This window comes from Canis lupus, chromosome 23, assembly GCF_003254725.2.
Source record: "Canis lupus dingo isolate Sandy chromosome 23, ASM325472v2, whole genome shotgun sequence".
Lineage (NCBI taxonomy): Eukaryota > Metazoa > Chordata > Mammalia > Carnivora > Canidae > Canis > Canis lupus.
In genome coordinates this window covers 46,739,081-46,758,095 of record NC_064265.1, presented here as the reverse complement: position 1 = coordinate 46,758,095, position 19,015 = coordinate 46,739,081, and the positions used below count along the sequence as shown (strand labels likewise).

Genomic DNA, 19,015 nt, shown 5'->3' with positions numbered 1-19,015 from the left:
GATGAGACAGGAAGGCATTGCTATCCTTGGGCACAGTTTATACCGCCCCGACTTCCCTCACCCCCAATCTCTGGGCAATGTCCTCTTTCTACCTGTTGTTGCTTATCCACTTAGCACTCTGTACCAATCTGAGGCTGGTGTGAGATGGTGCACACTCTAGTCTTCCCGACAGTTTAGTAAGAGTGTAGTGGATGGTATAAAGAAATGGGGTGACCCAGCCCTACCGCAGTCTCTAATGGTGCCATAAACACCTCTAATGTCATGCTGTGATGCTTAATTAGACTCCATATGGTGGTTTGTTCTGTACTTCTTTCTCTAGAGTCATCTGTCCTGCTAAAGCCATCCCATTTGCCAAGCTCCACACCAGATTCTCAACCATGTCAATGTCCTTTTTATGTTATTAGAAACCAAAGGTGATGAGGAAATCTCCTTCTCAGGACCTCCCGTTGTGTGTCAAGATTCCAGTAGGTATGAATAATCAAGGCTCAGGGCTTGGAAACATGTCTGCTAGTCTTGCTCTCAAGTCAGTCCATATCTCTTTTCTCTCCTTTTCTGTTATCTCTCACCTATTCGTCTTCCTTCCTCTCCTGTGAGCTTTCCCTCCTAAATGCACCCTCTCTTATGACTTTGACCTCTGCTCAAACCTTAATAATACAGGGGTATATTCTTGATACTGGGTGAAAACTGATGCTCTAGGCCTGGCTATTGAAATGCAAAAGGATAAGGAAAACAGATGAAAGAAGTTTAGGAGATCATTTTTCAAGACTGTAGCCTGGCTTGCAAGGCACTTTTCTACTGCGTTATTCTATTTGCATATCAGAAGCAGAATATCTCCTTCCTTTTTTTTATTTTCACTGTAATAAATGGTTTCCTTTCGTAATAAATTCTAATCTTCCTTCAGCAGATGGATACTTTAGGTCTATTAGTGCCAAGCTTATGAGTTCACGTATTTAGAAAGGCAAAAGTGGAAAATACATTAATGTTTCCAAGAGGTCAGATGCTATATCCAGACTTCTCTCTCTCAGCTTTGACCCAGAGAGAAGCAGTATGTTTGATAAATGATAAATGATTTGGTAATACCAAGGTATTACCCTGCTTCTCCTCTTGGCATCTGAGGAGAAGATTGCGGTGTAGGATATCTCATACTACAATGGGGGCAGCCTGGTCCATTTAAGGAAGCAGAGAGTCATGATCAGACACAATTTCGAGGGTCACTCCACAGCCTCTTTCATTTCCCATGCGGTGTGGACATTGAGTTAGAGCAGAGTCAATTGGTGGGGGTTGCCAGCTAGGAGGCTATATTTGGGATAAGGAGTTGGTCCACTGGTCTATATCTAGTAGGAGTTCAGAGGCAACCTAATCAAGAAGTTAAGAGATATAGCACGATTCACGGTAGCCAAAAAATGTGCTATGAGTTCAATAGCTATAAGCTTTGGCCCTGCGATCCAGAAAGATGTCTAGGTAGCAGGATGTCAGGGACTGGGCAGGGGAGACCTGTGGATGTCAGCAAAGACCCATAATGAAGTTATGGGATTTTACTCCCATGCCAGAGACATCAACTCACCCCAGTCACATACTTTTTCTACCAGATTGCATATCATCTTAGAGATAGAAGCAGAGGGAGAAATCAAATGTAGAAGAAACTGAGCAGTTTTTCCCCAAGAGAAAATTGAGCATTAACAAAAGTGATTGTTAAGCAAATGGCCACATTAGACAAAGGTCTAAGACAGATTGGCCATTTACTTGTTATGTCATACTCTGCTTATCATAGGAACCCCCAAACCAGAAAGGGCCTCGCTTTTTACTTCTTCCATGAGCCATCTTTTGACCTTGAAAATTGAAGCTTTACATTAAAGATGGTGGAGCCAAAAATATAGAAGGAAGCCTGGGCTCCTGATAATTTCCATGGAACCATATACTTATCCTGCAGGGTCCTCTTCGAGACTTCCTTTAGTGAAAGAATAAAAACCTCCAAATTTAAGTCACTAGAGTCAGTTCTTTGTTCCTAACTGTCAAACAATTCCTAACTGAAGCAATTAACTTTTTTTTTTTTTCTCTTTGAAGTTCTAGTAAGAATTTATCATTTTACCCTACACATATGTTATATACTTAGGGCAAAGGTTATTATTACTTTTTCTGAGATATAAAAGAACACATTTGAAAATTTTAAAACATTACCTGAACAGTCAATGTGTAGGACTGATAGTCAAAATTAATTGTCATTATTTGTTCGTTTGTTTTGAAAACCTTTATGTGCCTAAAGGGCATAGAGATAAGGTGTGTGTGCACACAGATAGGTGCTCCTGTTTTCTTGGTTCAATGAAGTGGAAAACAAATAGCAACAACTGGGGAAGATTATGGCAATATTATGAGTTCACAGATGAAATTACTGCAGGTATTTTATAAAAAATGTTTAGGCAGGGGCATCCTCATCAAAGGAAAAAGAGAGGTACTTTATGACTCTGAAACCTGACCATAGTAGAATATCAGACACTGTTTAAGGAGGAGTGGATACCCAAATCCTAGCACATAAACTGTCTACGCAGATAGATCCTATCCATATCTACCCTCTAAATCCTGACAACAAGGCCCCAAGACAGGGCCTTATCCTGTGAAGCTCCACAGGGCACCCCTTTACAAAGCAGGGAATGGAATAAGAGAGCTACAGCTGGCAGGGAGCTATTTTGAGACCCCACTGAAAACTTCTATAACTGAAGTCTAAAGCTCAAAGCCCAATTTCTTTTTTTTTAGCAGAATATATGAAAGTTTTCCTGTCTCAAATTATTTATTCCATGTTATCTGAAAAATTTACCTGCCCCATTATCTCCATTTCTTTTAATTGGTACATTCTGTAATTGCACAAACTTCTCTTTTAAAATAAAAATGTTCCTGGAAGGGAAGCTAAAGTGGCTATATTCTTAGGGAACATAAATCTTGTTTGAGGAAATAGAAAATAGGTGGTAAAAAGGGAAGCATGTTGGTGAATGGAAAGATAATTTTAAGAATATAAGACCTGGCAACAATAAGCAGGTCACTTAACAAGCATTAAAGTCCTACTTAGGCCAACATCTAATCTTTGTATTAAAGAAGATATCTATTTCTTTGTTTTTACCTTGGATCATACCTAGGGTAACTATATTTTCCAGGTTGCATGTGGCAGTTCCAGTTTATACCAGTTGTTTTGAAGTTATTATTTTACCTTTTTTTAATGGAGAAATCTTATTTTCAAAATTGTCCCAGAATATATGATAAATCTTATGGAAAGTCTATTCTTGTCCCATTTTCCCTCCTTTAGATAAGAGGGAAAAAGCCTCTAACATTCAGAGATACAAAGTATCTGTGATTTCTTTCTCTAAGAGAGCTACCTGTCTCACACTCCTCTGTTCTTTTTTTTTATTATTAAGATTTTATTCATTTATTTGAAAGAGAAAGAGCACAAGCATGAGCAGTGGGGAGGCAGAGGGAGAAGCGAGAAGCAGGCTCCTCCCTGCTCAGCAAAGAGCCTGATGTGGGGCTCCATGAGAGGCTCCATCCCAGGACTCTGTGATCATTACCTGATCCAAAGGCAGGTGCTCAACCGACTGAGCCACCCAGGTGCCCCTCTCTCCTCTGCTCTGGCATCTCAACATAGGTTAGCAAGGTTGTGGGAGATACGACAAAGTGTTGTCTTAGGACACTGTCCTCCCATGTACTGACTGGCTGAGAGCTGTGAAAAAGAATACAGCTAAGGAAGTTGTTCCCAGCAAGATGGAACAGGGGCAAATGATACTTTAGGTGGTTTTGAAAACCCAGGAGTAGTGGGGTCTGTCCATGTACATAGTGTGAATAATCACCACTGTATGTATAAGTATGTTGAAGGGAATACAGCCAATGCAAAGTGGCTTAACTTTGTCTGTCTTAACAACAGACCCTGAGTACAAGTAGGTTATTTGGGAGGTTGATCTCAAGAAGTGAATAGAGAAGTGGAAAATGGTGGGTAGGACAGGAAAGCAAGCCAATACATGTTTATTATTGAGCAAGCTACCTTTGTAGATATAGTAGCTCAATCTTGCTAAGGACCTCTAGTGAGCTGTGTGTCCTCTCTAAGAAGGTATGAGGGACTAGGGGTATTTATTTATCTACTTCTGACAATCACTAATTGAGAGCAGCTACCAAGGATCATAAAGTGCCCAGATTTTCTGGTCTGCACATGAGCAGAGTAGTCATTCAACAGCCTAAAGCTCTCAAAGAATCTCAGGTGCTTGAATATGGAAGCCAGTGGTTCTACACAAATGTTAGTACCAAGTGTAGATAGGCCATTGACAGTGTCTAGGGCATAGGCACAGGGAAGTCAACCACATATGAAATATAGCTTCAGGAATATCAGGAAAATCAATCAACATTGAGTGAGAGCCCATGACAACTCTTTATCTTCCCCTAATGTTGAAAACAACACTCAATTATGATCTTTTAGTTGCAAACTGATTGATAAATTGATATACAAGTGAATTTATTAGTTCAATATAATAGAAAATTTCAAGTCTTTGGTTTCAGACATGACTGTATTCAGGCTTTCTGGTAATGTTATCATGATTTGTTCTCCTTTTTTGGACTATTTTCCTGTGTGTTGGCTTCATACTTAGGTAGGTTATCTCCTTTGGCAGTAAAATGGCCTACCAGTTAGATTCAATCTGGCTAGCAAGCCCAGAATAGATAAATCATTTATTTTCCAAAAGTTCCAGAATACGTCTAAGGAGGCACTCACTATACTAAAGCACATCCCTTGTACACCTCTCTACCAATTATTATGTATCGGTAGAGAAATGGGATTTAATGATTGGCTGGACTGAGTTCATGTAACCATTCCTAGAACTATGGGAACTGGTTAAAAACTTGCCTGCATAATATAGCATGAGGTATGGACAGAGTAGGTTCTGAGAAGAAAATCAGGTTGTTGTTATTAGAAGGAGAAATGGATTACACACTCATACACAACACAGAAATATATCCATATCTATTGCCGTTTTACCTTTTATCTTTGAACTCTGAAAAAATGTAAGTTTCTTTGGAGATTTATTAACTTATTTCCAGTCAGGTGACAATTTTCTTTCTGGCTTTGCAGCTAGCTATTTTTGTGATACTGAAAAATTCACTAACTAGGATGTTAAGGTGGGATATTTCATCTCTTGGCAGTTTTCAGGTGAGACCTCCAAGCTGAAAGTACCAGGTACCAAGGATCCCTATGTTCTAATTGGGGGTTCTAGGCCATCTGAATAGGAGTTACAAATGAGGGGATCCCAACATTGGTTCTTTGATCTTTAGCCCAACAAACCATGTGGACTCTATGAGTTTATCAATGAGAATTTCTTTAGAGGCATTTGGGTCCTGGTTATTCTCCTCCTCCTCCTCATGGGGGAGAACAAGTGGTACTTTCCACTTCCACACATGGGTGAGGCAGGCCCCCATGAGGTCTGTCCAAAGCCTAGCATGTACTCCTTGGTTGGGTTTCCTGATTTATGCTTGCAAAGGACTAGAGCTGCCTCAACTGAAGGGTGAGGAGAAAGACCGAGAGGAAAGGAAGCATCCTGGGCTGTTCCCTCAATGTGCTGTAGTGGTTAAGCACGTGCTCCTGCTTTAGTTCAAATCTCACCTCCACCAGGTATTAACTGAGTACTTGTGGTTGTGCAACTAATTTTTCTGTGGCTTTGTGGGAATCATTCAAAGGAGTATTGTGAGAATGAGATGAATTGAAATATGTTAGGTGCTAGGAAGAGGATTTGGCACATAGTTAAGTGTTAGCTTTGATTATTACTTCTTTCTCACAGGCTGAGGTAGATATTTCTGGGGCCCCACAGAAGGAAGCTGAATTTGAGTTATCTAGAAAGGGAGCCAAAAAAAAAAAAAAGTCATTAGAGGTGACACAACAGAGAGTCTCCGTGGGACTTTCAGAAGCAGGGACGGAGGGAAATGTCATACACAGCCAACTGGAGAAGACATCATGTAGTATGGAGTCTTCAGCAGGACCTCTGATGATAGTAGGTATCTTCAAAGAATCTCGAAGATACCCTAAAGTTACTAACTTTTAAAGAACTGCCCATAGGTATGGACGGCTGAGAGAACTACACGGTATCACTTTTTTTTCCCATCCTTCCTCCACTCCACAGACAAAAGCAGAAGCTTTGTGAATGGGGGAAGAATGCAAAAGCCAGGAAGAATATAAAATAAACCCAAACAAAGCTGATCCTTTCCAAAAACTTTAGCTCCGAAGTAGGTAAGAGAGTGAATCTCTGATATTGCTACGGACTGAATTGTGTTCCACTGCCCTCAAATTTGTACGCAGAAGCATAACCCGCCCTCCCTCCAATGTGATTGTAGTTGAAGAGAGGCCTTTTAGGAGGTAATTAAAGCTAAAGAGGGTCCTAAGGTTGGGGCCCTAATCTGGCAGGACTGATGATTCTATATTCTGTATGTTGGTAAATTGAACACCAATAAAAAAATAAATTTATTAAAAAAAAGTAAGAAGAGGAAGAGAGAGAAGATATCTCTCTCTTTGCCATAGGAGGACACTTTAAGAAGGCGACCATCTGCAAACCAAGAAGAGATCCCTAATCATGAACAAAATTGACCTACGTACCTGATCTCAGACTTCCTAGCTTCTGGAAGTGTAAGAAAACAATTTCTGTTGGTTAAGCCACCCAATCTGTTTTGCAGCACAACTTGACTAATAGATATTAAGCTTTACAATGCCTGAAAAATTAGACTCGTCAGTTGCACTATTCATTAATATCTAATCGTGGCTGGAAAAGCAATCCTTTCAGCCTAAGATTACATCCCAGAGCAGGGGAGAATATTCGTTATAACAGACTTCAAAGGCCACAGTGAGGAGGAATGGACCCAATTTCCATGAATCTAGCTTTTCAATAATTTGGCTGCACACTTCTTCAGACTATGTTTCGTTGCTTTGGAACGATAAAGGAGTTGGATTAGTTGGGGTTCAAGTCCCCAGTGCAACTCGGCTGCGTTACATTGAGATTCACTTCCATTTATGCTAAAGAGCTTCAGGTATTTTCCTGAAAACAGTTTCTAAAAAGTAAGTATGTTCAGACACTTCAAAAGGAAGTTGCAGAGGAAAGGAGCACCATTTAGAGAACTAGAAGTCTTCGGGTTTCCAACCACAATCCACTGCTTGCTCTGTGGCTCAACATTATCACCAGTACTAGTTATTTCACTTAAAAGGACCTTACTAGGGACACCTGGGTGGCTCAGTGGTTGAGCATCTGCCTTCCGCCCAGGGCGTGATCCCAGGGTCCTGGGATTGAGTCCTGCATCCAGCTCCCTGCATGAGGCCTGCTTCTCCCTCTGCCTATGTCTCTGCCTCTCTCTCGGTGTCTCTCATTAATAAATAAATAAAATATTTTTTTTTAAAGAAGGACCTTCCTAAAATGAATGTCAGTTAGTGAAATTCCAATGATGCCAACTAACAAAGAGCCACTTAGTGTTCTCAAAAATTCTTCTTGATAGCCTAAAACTAATTTTAGTGAATGTAAATTATAATGAACACACCTGCACACACACATATACACATAAACACACACACACACACACACACAATGATCACAATGAATCCAGAACTCGAGAATGTCTAGTTAATAAAACAAAAATACAGCTAACCATCAAGTTTTAAAAAGTTGCTGTGATATTCTGAAAGAGGTGCAGATCATTTCATATTCACTCTCAGGCAACTCATCCTAGTAGCATTTCTTTTTTTAACGTTTTTTATTTTTTAATTTATTTTATTTATTTTTTGTAGCATTTCTTTAAAGATAATTATTCCTTTCCCACACCACATATGTCTCTATGCTTAGGGAAATTGCAATTCCAATTTTAAAGGTCTGCCCTGCCCTGGTGGCAGGTTTAAAGATATTCCCTTCCAAAGTCTTAGGTTTCTGAGAGGAGAAACCAATGAAAATGTACACTGCGAATTCCCACTTAAAAAGCACCTGCTTGCATGAGGACATTTTCACATTTAAATGTTGCCAATGATACGTAATTTGCAGCCTGCATGTATAGAAATTTTCCCTGGTAGGCCTGCCCAAACCAAGAGCCAGGGTTATTAAAAAGTCTTTGTACCTTTTTCATACAAATCTAGTGCTTCTTGTACAAACATTTTTCTCGTGTTGGAGTGATTCATAAAGCCTCTAATCCCATGGGTGTAATAGGACACCTCTCAATTATGCATCACAGGGATGAGTAATTTCACAAGCTGAGGGAAAGAGATAAATGCATTAAAATGTTCTTGCAAAACAAATTCCAGGGAAAGAAAAAGATGAAAAAGGAAGTGAATGTAGAAATTGAAGATTTATTTCATTGTGCAGAAAAGAATATTAGATCTGCCTCGGCAAAACTGCTTAATTCATATTTCTGCACAAACGATCCTGGAAACAGCACTGCCAAAAGCCTTCCTAATATGCATGTACCTACCAAAGCTCAGCTTTGTCTCTGGTAACTGCAGAGTATGAGAACTGTATAATAATCACATTTTGTAGTGAGTCATGGGTCAGAGAATCTGTGAGGAATTATCTCATTATATCATTTCATTCAGGATTAGTTCTATTCAGAGGCAGAGTGGTTGGTCACTTCTGGACTTTTTGGCCTTATCAGAAGCTATCTGCTGCACCCCTTCACCTGTGGGGAGGCACATGGCAACTAGAAGTTAGCAGGGTTATGACCCTCTTAAGAATCAGGGCTGATAAAGGAAAAGGCAAATAACCATATAAAGCAATATCATTTGTCCTGGGGGTGAGAAATCTTAAAGATACACAGATTAGATATTACATCTAATCAGATTGTTGGAATCATTAAAGAAGGCTTCACTGATGAGTAGAACCTTAAAAGAAAGGTAGTCTTTAGATAAGCAGAGGTGGGGGAAGAGTGTCCTGGAGGATTACCTCATGTTGGAGAAGGGAACCACATATGCCTAGAGGTTGGAAGATTTAAGGCATGCTTGGAGAACACTTATATTAGTAGATAGGGCAGTAGGAAATTGGTTTTGTGGGTAAGAAATGATCAAGTATCCCCAGTTTTGTAAGACACAAACCCGGCCTCCTGGAAGACAAAGGTGGGTATGTGAGTAGGAGCCCAGAATCCGGGATGGAGAATGCCCCGGCAACGTCCTTTCCAGTGAGGCATTTCCTTCAAGCCTCAACAACATGGCATCTGCAATCCAAAGAATTATGAATCTTAGGATTCTCTAAGGAAAGGGACTTAGGAAATATTTAGTTTGACTTCCAAATCCTGAATGACCCTTCCTTGTGTGCTTTTATCATCTCAGTGATGATGAACGTACACCTGATTCACTTAATTCTCTTTTGAGACAATTCTAATGGTTTGTTTCTTTATCCTTCTCTCTCTCTCTCTCTCTCTCTCTCTCTCTGTGTGTGTGTGTGTTTATCTAATGTTGAACCAAAGATTAGGGCTAGAAGCAAGGTTAAAACTTCAGGTCATCCCTTTAAATATTTGAATACATCAGATTTAATACAGATTCTTCCTCAATTTATGATGGGGTTGTGTCTGATAAACCCATCATAAATGGAAAATATCCTAAGTCAAAAATGCACTCAATACACCGCACCTGCCGAATATCATAGCTTAGCCTCGTCAAGCCTAAATGAGCTCAGAATGCGTACATACCCTACAGTTGGGCAAAAATCACCCGACACAAAGCCTATCTTATAATTAAGTGTTGGATGTCTCGTGTGATTTATTGAACAGCGCACTGAAAGTGAAAAACAGAGGGGTTGTATGTGGGTACAGAAGGGTTGTAAGTTATTACCCTCCTGATGGTGGGGCTGACTGGGAGCCCGGGATCACCGGAGAGCATCCCACTGCACATCACTAGCCCAGGCAAAGATCCAGATTCCAAAATGAGAGTATAGTTTCTAACAAATGTGCATTGCTTTAGCCCCATCATACAGAAAAAAAAAAATGTTAAGTCTAACCACCTTAAGTCAGGGACTATCTGTGGTCCCTTCCTTATTGCTTTTACCCCCGTGACTTAATTTCAGGCGGCTCCCCTGGTTTGTCTCCTTTCAATATGCTCCAATTTGTGAAAGTTTCTCTGCAAGTTCAGTATTTAACGCAACACACTATGTGGAGATTGTAAGCCTATATCCACCCACCTTCTAGACACGTTTTCTGATTAACACATAATAATTTCACTACATTTTCTTGGCAATTGCGGTGCAAAGGAGAGTCACACTGGGTTTACTGTCTGCTAAATCCTAAAGCATTTCTTACCCAGGCTACTAAGCTGTGAAACGGCTATTTCATAGCTGTACAATGGTTTTGTATTCCACAGTTAGGGGTTGTCACTCAATTCCTGTTAGATGACATCTAGGCAGAGTTAGCTCCTTGTTTCAAGCTCTTAAGACCTCTGTTCTTTCTGTCAGCGTATTTTCTATTGCTCTCCATTTTTTTTTCACCTACAGTTTTGATCAGTGTATGATAAAGTCTTTACAGTAGTCTTTAGTAAAACTATTTAATAAGGTGGGGCACTAAAGTACACCACCCGATCATTAGCTGGGTTCACATGAACCATTTAGAAAATTATATATATAGGGACACCTGGGTGGCTCAGTGGTTGAGCATCTTTGGCTCAGGTCATGACCCCGGGGTCCTGGGATCGAGTCCCACATCAGGTTCCTTGTAGGGAGCCTGCTTCTCCCTCTGCCTGTGTCTATGCCTCTCTCTCTCTCTCTCTCTGTGTGTGTGTGTCTTTCATGAACAAATAAATATAATCTTTAAAAAAAAGGAGAAAATAACATTATGGAATTCACCTAATCTTGCTATACTTTAGCCAATATTTCTCGCTCTCAATTAATGGTAGAACACAATCTATTTGTCAGATATCTTGCTGAAATACCTGTGCTCTCAGCATTCTCCACTTTATAAGTTTCACCTCAAAATTATCATCACAACTTTTTCTTCATGGGTTGTTTCTATGATGCCTTTGCAAAATAAAAGTGAGGAGGAATATAGGGGTCACCTCCTGTTATGCAGTGGCACCCTTTCAGATCATTTACCACCTGAATGGTGCCTACATCTCAACACAAATGATAGATCAAAACAAAAGCCAGAAAACTTTTTATGCAAAAGGCAGTCAATATTTTAGACCTCGTGGACGACACGGTTTCTGTCACAAATACTCAACTCTGTCATTGTAGGGCAAAAGCAGCCAAAGACCATACTAAATACTAAACGAATGGGTGTGGCCCATTGAAACTTTATTTGCAAAAATAGGCAGGGGTTTATTTGGCCAAGGCAGAGGAGTTTGATGGCCCCTGTATTAATACGTTGGTATTAATATATTGTCAATGATCATATCTATAACATCTGAAAGTTCAGAGGAGTCTCTAAAAAAAATGAGAACTCTACACGGGGAAAGTCAGGATAAGAATTTGAAGATTATGGGGCGCCTGGGTGGCCCAGTGGTTGAGCGTCTGCCTTTGGTTCAGGGTGCGATCCAGGGTCCTGGGATCGAGTCCTGCATCGGGCTTCCTGCAGGGAGCCTGCTTCTCCCTCTGCCTGTGTCTCTGCCTCTCTCTCTGTGTCTCTCATGAGTAAATAAAATCTTTAAAAAAAAAAGAATTTGAAGATTATAATCTCTCTGTGAGGAGAGTAGATGGCTCCCCACTTCAAGGAGCGCTATGGACAGCTGAGGGCTCTATAGAGGAGAGGATGGGTGATAACATCCATCTACAAGAGAGTGTGCCTAGTAACAAATGCAAATTTAATCTATTTTGCACTTTTGCTGAGGTTTGGGACAGATTTCAGTACTGCTATTACCCGAATATCCCACTCTAGCCTCTAGAGGTTTGATACGAAACAGAAAAGCATGCAGCATTCAGCTACCACCAGCTTGGGGTATTTTTTAACTTTGCTGGTGACAGTTAGAAGGCCTTGAGTGTATGCATGTAAAATAGTATTTCAGTTTTTTTACTGTTTTCCTTTACTGTTCAGTAAAGCTTGACCTATGAACTCACAAAGTACCATTGTGAATATAAAAATAAACAAATGAAACTTCCTCCTCGGGGAAGACTTAGCCTGTCACATGAACTGAAACGGGAACTGAAAGATTCTTTCGGGAAGGACATTATTGTTCTCTACACTCGTATGGACTCCATACACCATCTTTCTTCAATTATAAAATACCATAGATTGTAGGATGCACAACTGATTTAATAATAGCCATACAGGAAAGAAACTCAAGCAAACTAAACAAAACACTACCGTATTAAATGTTCCCATCAAGTGTGGACCACATCCTGGCTTCAGAAATTGAAAAAAAGTAAAAAAAGAACATCATAAAATGCAAGAAATGTTTCATATTATCACCTCCACTGTCCCCTCCACACACACACACACACACACACACACACACACACACACACACCTTGGCTTTAGGGAAAAATAAAACAAGCGAGAACCTATCACTCATTCTTCAGGAATATTGCAGCCTAAATGAACTTCACTGCTTTGTCCCAACTTGTCCATACTAAGATGAGGTGAAATCTTATATTTGGATTGTTTTTAAGTGGATATGACACTATTAAGGATTTTTTTTAAAATAAACTTTTATTTTTAGAATTATTTCAAAGATAGTATAGAGGGTTTTGCTATTCTCCACACTCAGTTTTTATATTTGGCTTTAGTTTGTTATTACTGTTAAGTTTTAAGAGTTATTTGTACATTTTAGATACAAGTTCTTTTTTTTTTTAATAAGTAATTTCTATTTCCAGTGTGGGGCTTGAACTCACAACCCTGAGATCAGGACTCGTATGCTTCACTGACCGAGCCAGCCAGGCACCCCTAGATACAAGCTCTTTTACAGATACGTGTTTTGTAAATATTTTCTCCCAGTTTGTGGTTAGTCTTTTCTTTTTCGTAACTGTGTCCTAATTTCCTTTTTCTGTTCTAGGATCCCGTCCAGGATACCACATTAAATTGAATAGTCATGTCTCCTTAGGTAGCTCTGGGCTTCAACAGTTTCTCAGACTTCTCTTGTTTCAGACGACCTTGACAGTTTCGCAGATTATTGGTCAGATATTTTATACAACGTCCCCCAGTTGGCATTTGTAATACACTTCAATTCTTTTGCCACTTTCTGCATTCCATTCTGGAATCCTCCAAACTCTGAAATGATTTCTTAACAATTGCATACATTAACGGTTATTCTTTGTGCTACAAAAGTCAGCGGATTTTGACAATTGATTGATGTACTCACCACTACTGTACCCTACAAAGTAGCTTTACCGCCCTAAAAATCCCCCCTGTGTATTACCTATCAACCAGCCCTCCTTTGCCACCCCATTGAATCCCTGGTAACAGCTGAACTAGTCACCAACGCTATGGCTTTTGGCTTTTCCAAACTGTCATACACACACCTGTGGAGGCACACGAGAAGTCGCCTTTTCAGACTGGTCTATTTTTGCAATGTGCATTTAAGGTTCCCTCATGTCTTTTCATGGCTTGGCAGCTCATTTCTTTTTGCTGCTGAATACTATTCCATTTAATCGTTTACCAAGTTCGTTCATCCTGTCATCTGTTGAAGGGGGGATCATGGTTGTGCTCAGTGTTCAATGATCATAAATAAAGACCCTCTAAACACATGTATCCATGTTTTTGTGTGGATGTAGGTTTTCAGTTCATTCAGGTAAATACGTAGGAGTGCACTTGCTGGATCTTACGCAGGCCTCTGTTTAGCTTCTCCAGACACTGCCAAAGTCTTTTCTGAAGTCACTGTACCATTTTGCATTCTCACCAGCAGTGAATGAGAATTCTTGTTGCTCCACATCCTCACAAACTGTTGTTGTCAGTGTTTTGAGTCTTTGCCATTCTAGTAAGTTTGTAATGATGTCTCCTTGGTGTTTTAATTCATAATACCCTAATGATAAATAATGCTGAGGATATGTTCATGTGCTTATTTCCATCTGTTTATCTTCTTTAGTCACGTGTATTCAGATTTTTTAAAATCTATTTTTAAATTGGGTTATTTGCTTTCTTTTGGTCGAGTTTAAAATTTTTATTTGTGTATTTTGGATAAGAGTCCTCTATCACATGTATCTGTTGCAAATATTCTCTCCCAGTCTGTGGCTTGTCTTCACATTCGCTTGACCTTGTCAATCACAGAGCAGAAGTTTTTCATTTTAATGAAGTCCAGCTTGTCAATGATCTCTCTCATGGATCATACTTTGGCATTACATCTAAAATGTCATTGCCATACCCAAGGTTATCTAGATTTTCTTCTATGTTGTCTTTTAGGAATTTTATGATTTTCCATTATATATGTATGTTTTTTAAAGATAGATTTATTTATTTGACAGAGAGGGGGAGAGAGGGAGCACAAGCAGGGGGAACGGCAGACGGAGAGGGAGAAACAGGATACCTGTTGCTGACTGAACCACCCAGGTGCCCTGCTTTTTATTTTTAGATCCGTGTTATTTTTAAGTTAATTTTCATGAAGAGTGTAAGTGTGTATATAGATTTTTTTTTTTTAATGTTGATGCCGGCTGGTTTTGCATCATTTGTTGAATGGACTATCTTTTGATTCTCTCGATAGTACTCTTCATTGACCAAAGTTTTAAATTTTAATCAAGTCGTTTTTTTTCTTTTGTTGCCTATGTTTTGGGCGTCATATTTAAGAATCCCATTGCCAAATCCAAGCTCATGCATATGTGCTTCTATATGTTCTTTGAAGGGTTCTATAGTTGCAGATTTTAAATTCAGGTCTTTGATTCATTTCCAGTTAATTTTTGTATATAGTGGATGATAAAGGTCCAATTTCATTCTTTTGCATGTTGATATACAGTTTTCCAGAACAATTTGTTCAACAGACTGTTCTTGCCCCCATTGAATGGTCTTTTCATTCTTGTCAAAAATCCACTGACCATAGATTGATAGACCATTGAGTTTATTTCTGTTTTTAATTCTATTCTATTGGACTATTTATATATTCTTATGCCAAAGCCACAGTTTTGGTAACTGTAGCCTTAGTAGTAAAATTTGAAATCGGGAAGTGTGAGTCCTTCAAATTTGTTCTTTTTCAAAAATGTAATTACAATCCTGGGTCTCTTGACATTCCGTATGAATATTAGCACTGGCTTGCCCATTTTGAAAAAAACAAAACAAAAACAAAAACAAACATTAATGGGGTTTTGAAATAGTATGTAAAATGCTGACATCCTGCTCCTGTTAGTTAGAGGGCACTCCAACAGGAAGCTGGGGAGAAAGAAGGATGACTGTATTCTCAGATACACCAGTCTGGAGTGGCATTTCTGTTTCACTGATCTGGGGGAGGGATGAGGGAACCCATCATGGTTCATAGACCTCAGATTCCTGCTGTTCATAGTGAGTTTTAGTAGATTTTCTTGAATAACTGTTTCTTCATTTGCTGTATGCCCTTAGGATGATTTTCACAGACATTAAATGGTTGTTTCTTTTAAAATATATTCCCCCTAATTTTGCTGGAGAATGGGCCCATAATGACCCTCACACTGTCGTGCTGCAAGTGGAATTCTCTTCAAATATAATTTTTAACACAACATTCATAATTCATTAAGCACTCTAGAAAGCAGATTAGTCCATTCACAGAAAACCAATTTAAGTTATGAATTTGTTCTTAAAAGAATGATATACATAGCCCCTAAAATAATTATAAATTGATCTATGGCATCTTCTCCAACAAAATCGAAGCTTTAGGTGCTTATAGTAAAATCTGTGATTTAAGATATGGTTTGATATTTGTAATTCAAAAATTTTAATCAAAGCACTTTGTACAAATACAGAATTACAAAGAAAAGTAGTAATTCAATTTTGTAAAATATATTTTCTGTTTATATCTATAATGCGTTAATATGTATTTATTTTTCAAGGTTTAAACAACACAGTCCTGTATCCCTACAGAACTTTCATGCAATTATATATATTTACTCTATTTAAAAATAAATGTCTTTTTTCTGCAACTTTACTTTTTCACTTCATAATAGACCTTAGAAAACTTTACTTGTTATTTAATATGGATCTTCCTCACATTTTTCTTTAATGACTCTAAACTATTTCATAATGTGGATTATTTTATTTTTATTTTTTCAATTTTTGTTTAAATTCTTGTTAACATGTAGCATAACATTGGTTTTAGTAGTAGAATTTAGTGATTCATCACTTACATATAACACCCAGTGCTTGGGCACCTGGATGGCTCAGTCAGTTAAGCATCTGCCTTTGGCTCAGGGTCCTAGGATTGAGTTCGACATCAGGTTCCCCGCAGAGCAGGGAGTCTACTTCTCCCTCTGCCACTCATGCTCTCTTTCTCTCTTTTCCCTTCCCCTATGTTCATCTGTTTTGTTTCTTAAATTCCACATATGAGTGAAATCATGCAGTATTTGTCTTTCTCTGACTGACTTATTTTGCTTAGCATAATACCCATTGGTTACATTCACATCGTTGCAAATGGCAAGACTTTTTAATGGTTGAATAATATTCATATGTATATGAATATATACCACATCTTCTTTATCCATTCATCAGTCGATGGACATTGGGGCTTTTTCCATAATTTGGCTAATGTTGATAATGCTTTTATGAATATTGAGGTGCATGTACCCCTTTGAATCTTATTTTTGTGTCCTTTGGGTAAATACCTAGTAGTGCAATCGTTGGGTTGTAGGATAGTTCTGGTTTTAACTTTTTGACCATCTGTTTTCCATAATGGCTACACCAGTTTGTGATTACCTTATTTTTTAAAAAACACTCTCTATTGATGAACATTTAGGTTTCTTTAAAAAATCTTTTACTTATAATTATTGGGAATTAGAATTCACCTCAGTGTGTATCTGGGTACAGCTATATGTAACAGAAACTTCAAACAAGTTAAGTTCTAAATCCCTCCCCCTGCTTTACCTCCAGTATACACTTACCAAGATGCTCAGAGGTAGGATTAGTTGACAATACTCTTGCAGTTGAATATGTCAGGGTCAAAGATTCTGAGATCTCTTAGTTTTTCCATCGTCACAGAAAGACCATCCCAGCTTCAGACCTCTCATCTGCCTCCCAAGCAGAACAAGGAAGAGATACAACATACAATTAGGGCCTGTGCCCCAGTAAGGTGCTTTCCTGAAAATCCTGCTGTGATTGGCTGTGCTTCCTTCATACAAGTTCATATTTTGAATTCCTAACTCCCAGTATTTCAGAATGTGACTGTATTTGGAGATAGGGTCTTAAAAAGGTAGTTAAGTTAAAATGAGGTCATTTTATTTATTTTTATATGACTCATGTCCTTATATGAAGAGAAGACTAGGACAGACAGACACAGAGGGAAGACCATGTGAAGATACAGGAGAAGGTAGTCATCTATAAGCCAATGAAAGGGGTTTTGGAAGAAACTAACTCTGCAGACACTTTGGTCTCAGACTTCTAGTCTCCATGAATGTGGAAAAATAAATATCTGTTAAGCCACCAACTCTGTAATATTTTGTATGGCACCCTAGGATTATATATATATATTATATATACACACACACACACATACAAACGTATATATTTGTTTTCATCACATTAACTAGAAGTGTGTCACCTGGCTATCCTCAGATGCAAAGAAGCCTGAGAAATAAGATTGTTTTTAATTGAGTACATTGCTGCCCCTATCCAAAACAAGATCCTGATACTAAGGGAAGCGAGCCTAGTAAATAATGGATATTCTCTGCTTCTGAGTTCTAAGTTCTTTAAACTCCTAGTACATATACTTTTTAAAAATCTCCTTTATTATCATGGAGGTAAAACATCTTTTCAAACAATTATTGGCCATTTGTATTTTTTGTTGTTTTATTCATTTTTCTATTTGTTATCCTTTCATATTTATTTGTTTTTTTTATTTGTAAGGGCTCTTTATATATTCTGGGTATTAATCCTTCTTATATTTGCTTTATATGTTGCTGCTCAACTTATAATTAGTCTTAACTGTGTTTAAGGAATCTTTTTCAAAACAAATATTGAATATTTTTATGATGAATTCTGACATTTATTTTTTTTTAGGAAGATCTTTTCCAGTAGTAGTTATAGTATATATATGCTATATATATATACATATATATGTATAGTTCATTTTACTTTTATAGTTGTTAGTTTGTGGTTTTTAATTGAGTTTAACATTTAGCTCTTTTATCTACTTGGGATTTTTTTATAAGCACTGTGTGAGGCAGAATTTTTTTTTTTTTACAAACTTTTGGCTTATTGTACTAATTTTATTTTTGAAATTGTTAATCTCATATTTTTTTACAAAAATATGAAGATTTTTTTTGTCCACACAGCACACTCCTTTTGATCTTTTGCACCAAAACATCATAATCATATTTCATTTGCTCGTAAACCTGAAGGTGAGAAACATGTTTTGGTAGTTTTAACACTAAAAGATTTGTACTCTTTCTTCAGTTTATGGAAAAATTCTTTTTCACCAGTAGTTTTAACATTATGATTGTATTCCTTTATGAGATGTGTACTGCCTTTTGGGGGATTCTCAAGTGGTTAGTGAATGTAACTCTTTATTTGGCTTTTCTACTGAAACTTTATGCCAGAGTTATATTTAGTTCCCATCTGTCAGCAGATTAATATGTTTGATGGAAAGTACTTTATCTCAAAGATTTATTCAATCCCTTTAGTCGTTTGAAAAATGAAGGTTAATCACAAAACACAGAGAGTCAGTATAGTTTTATCACTTGAAAGTATACCATTGGAAGGGTTAATATATTCACATTACAGAAAAAAGAAGGTTCTTAATTTTCAGGGAATTAACTGAAAGAGAGGAGCAGCCCGACTCAGAGAAATTTCTCTAGGGTCCCGTAAAAGTTCCAAGCATTCTGATAATTGGTACTCAATCTAGCTTGTTTTCTTTTTCTCTTCTTCTTTTTCTTCTATTTTTTTTTGTTTAATTGTTTGTTTTTCTAGCCTATTTTTTGAGCCAGTCGCTCTGTGGAAGAAAACATCT

The 19,015-nt window shown here is 38.1% G+C and overlaps 1 protein-coding gene across 1 annotated transcript in view; it reads right to left on the bottom strand.

Moving 5' to 3' along the window:
* The window catches only part of MBNL1 (muscleblind like splicing regulator 1), a 276,932-nt gene extending 259,823 nt beyond the window's left edge, over nt 1-17,109 (bottom strand). The window contains exon 1 of the mRNA XM_049099964.1: nt 16,953-17,109. The gene's annotated coding sequence lies outside the window, so the exon portion shown is untranslated. The remainder of the gene's footprint in view (nt 1-16,952) is intronic.
* Between the last annotated feature and the right edge of the window lie 1,906 nt (nt 17,110-19,015).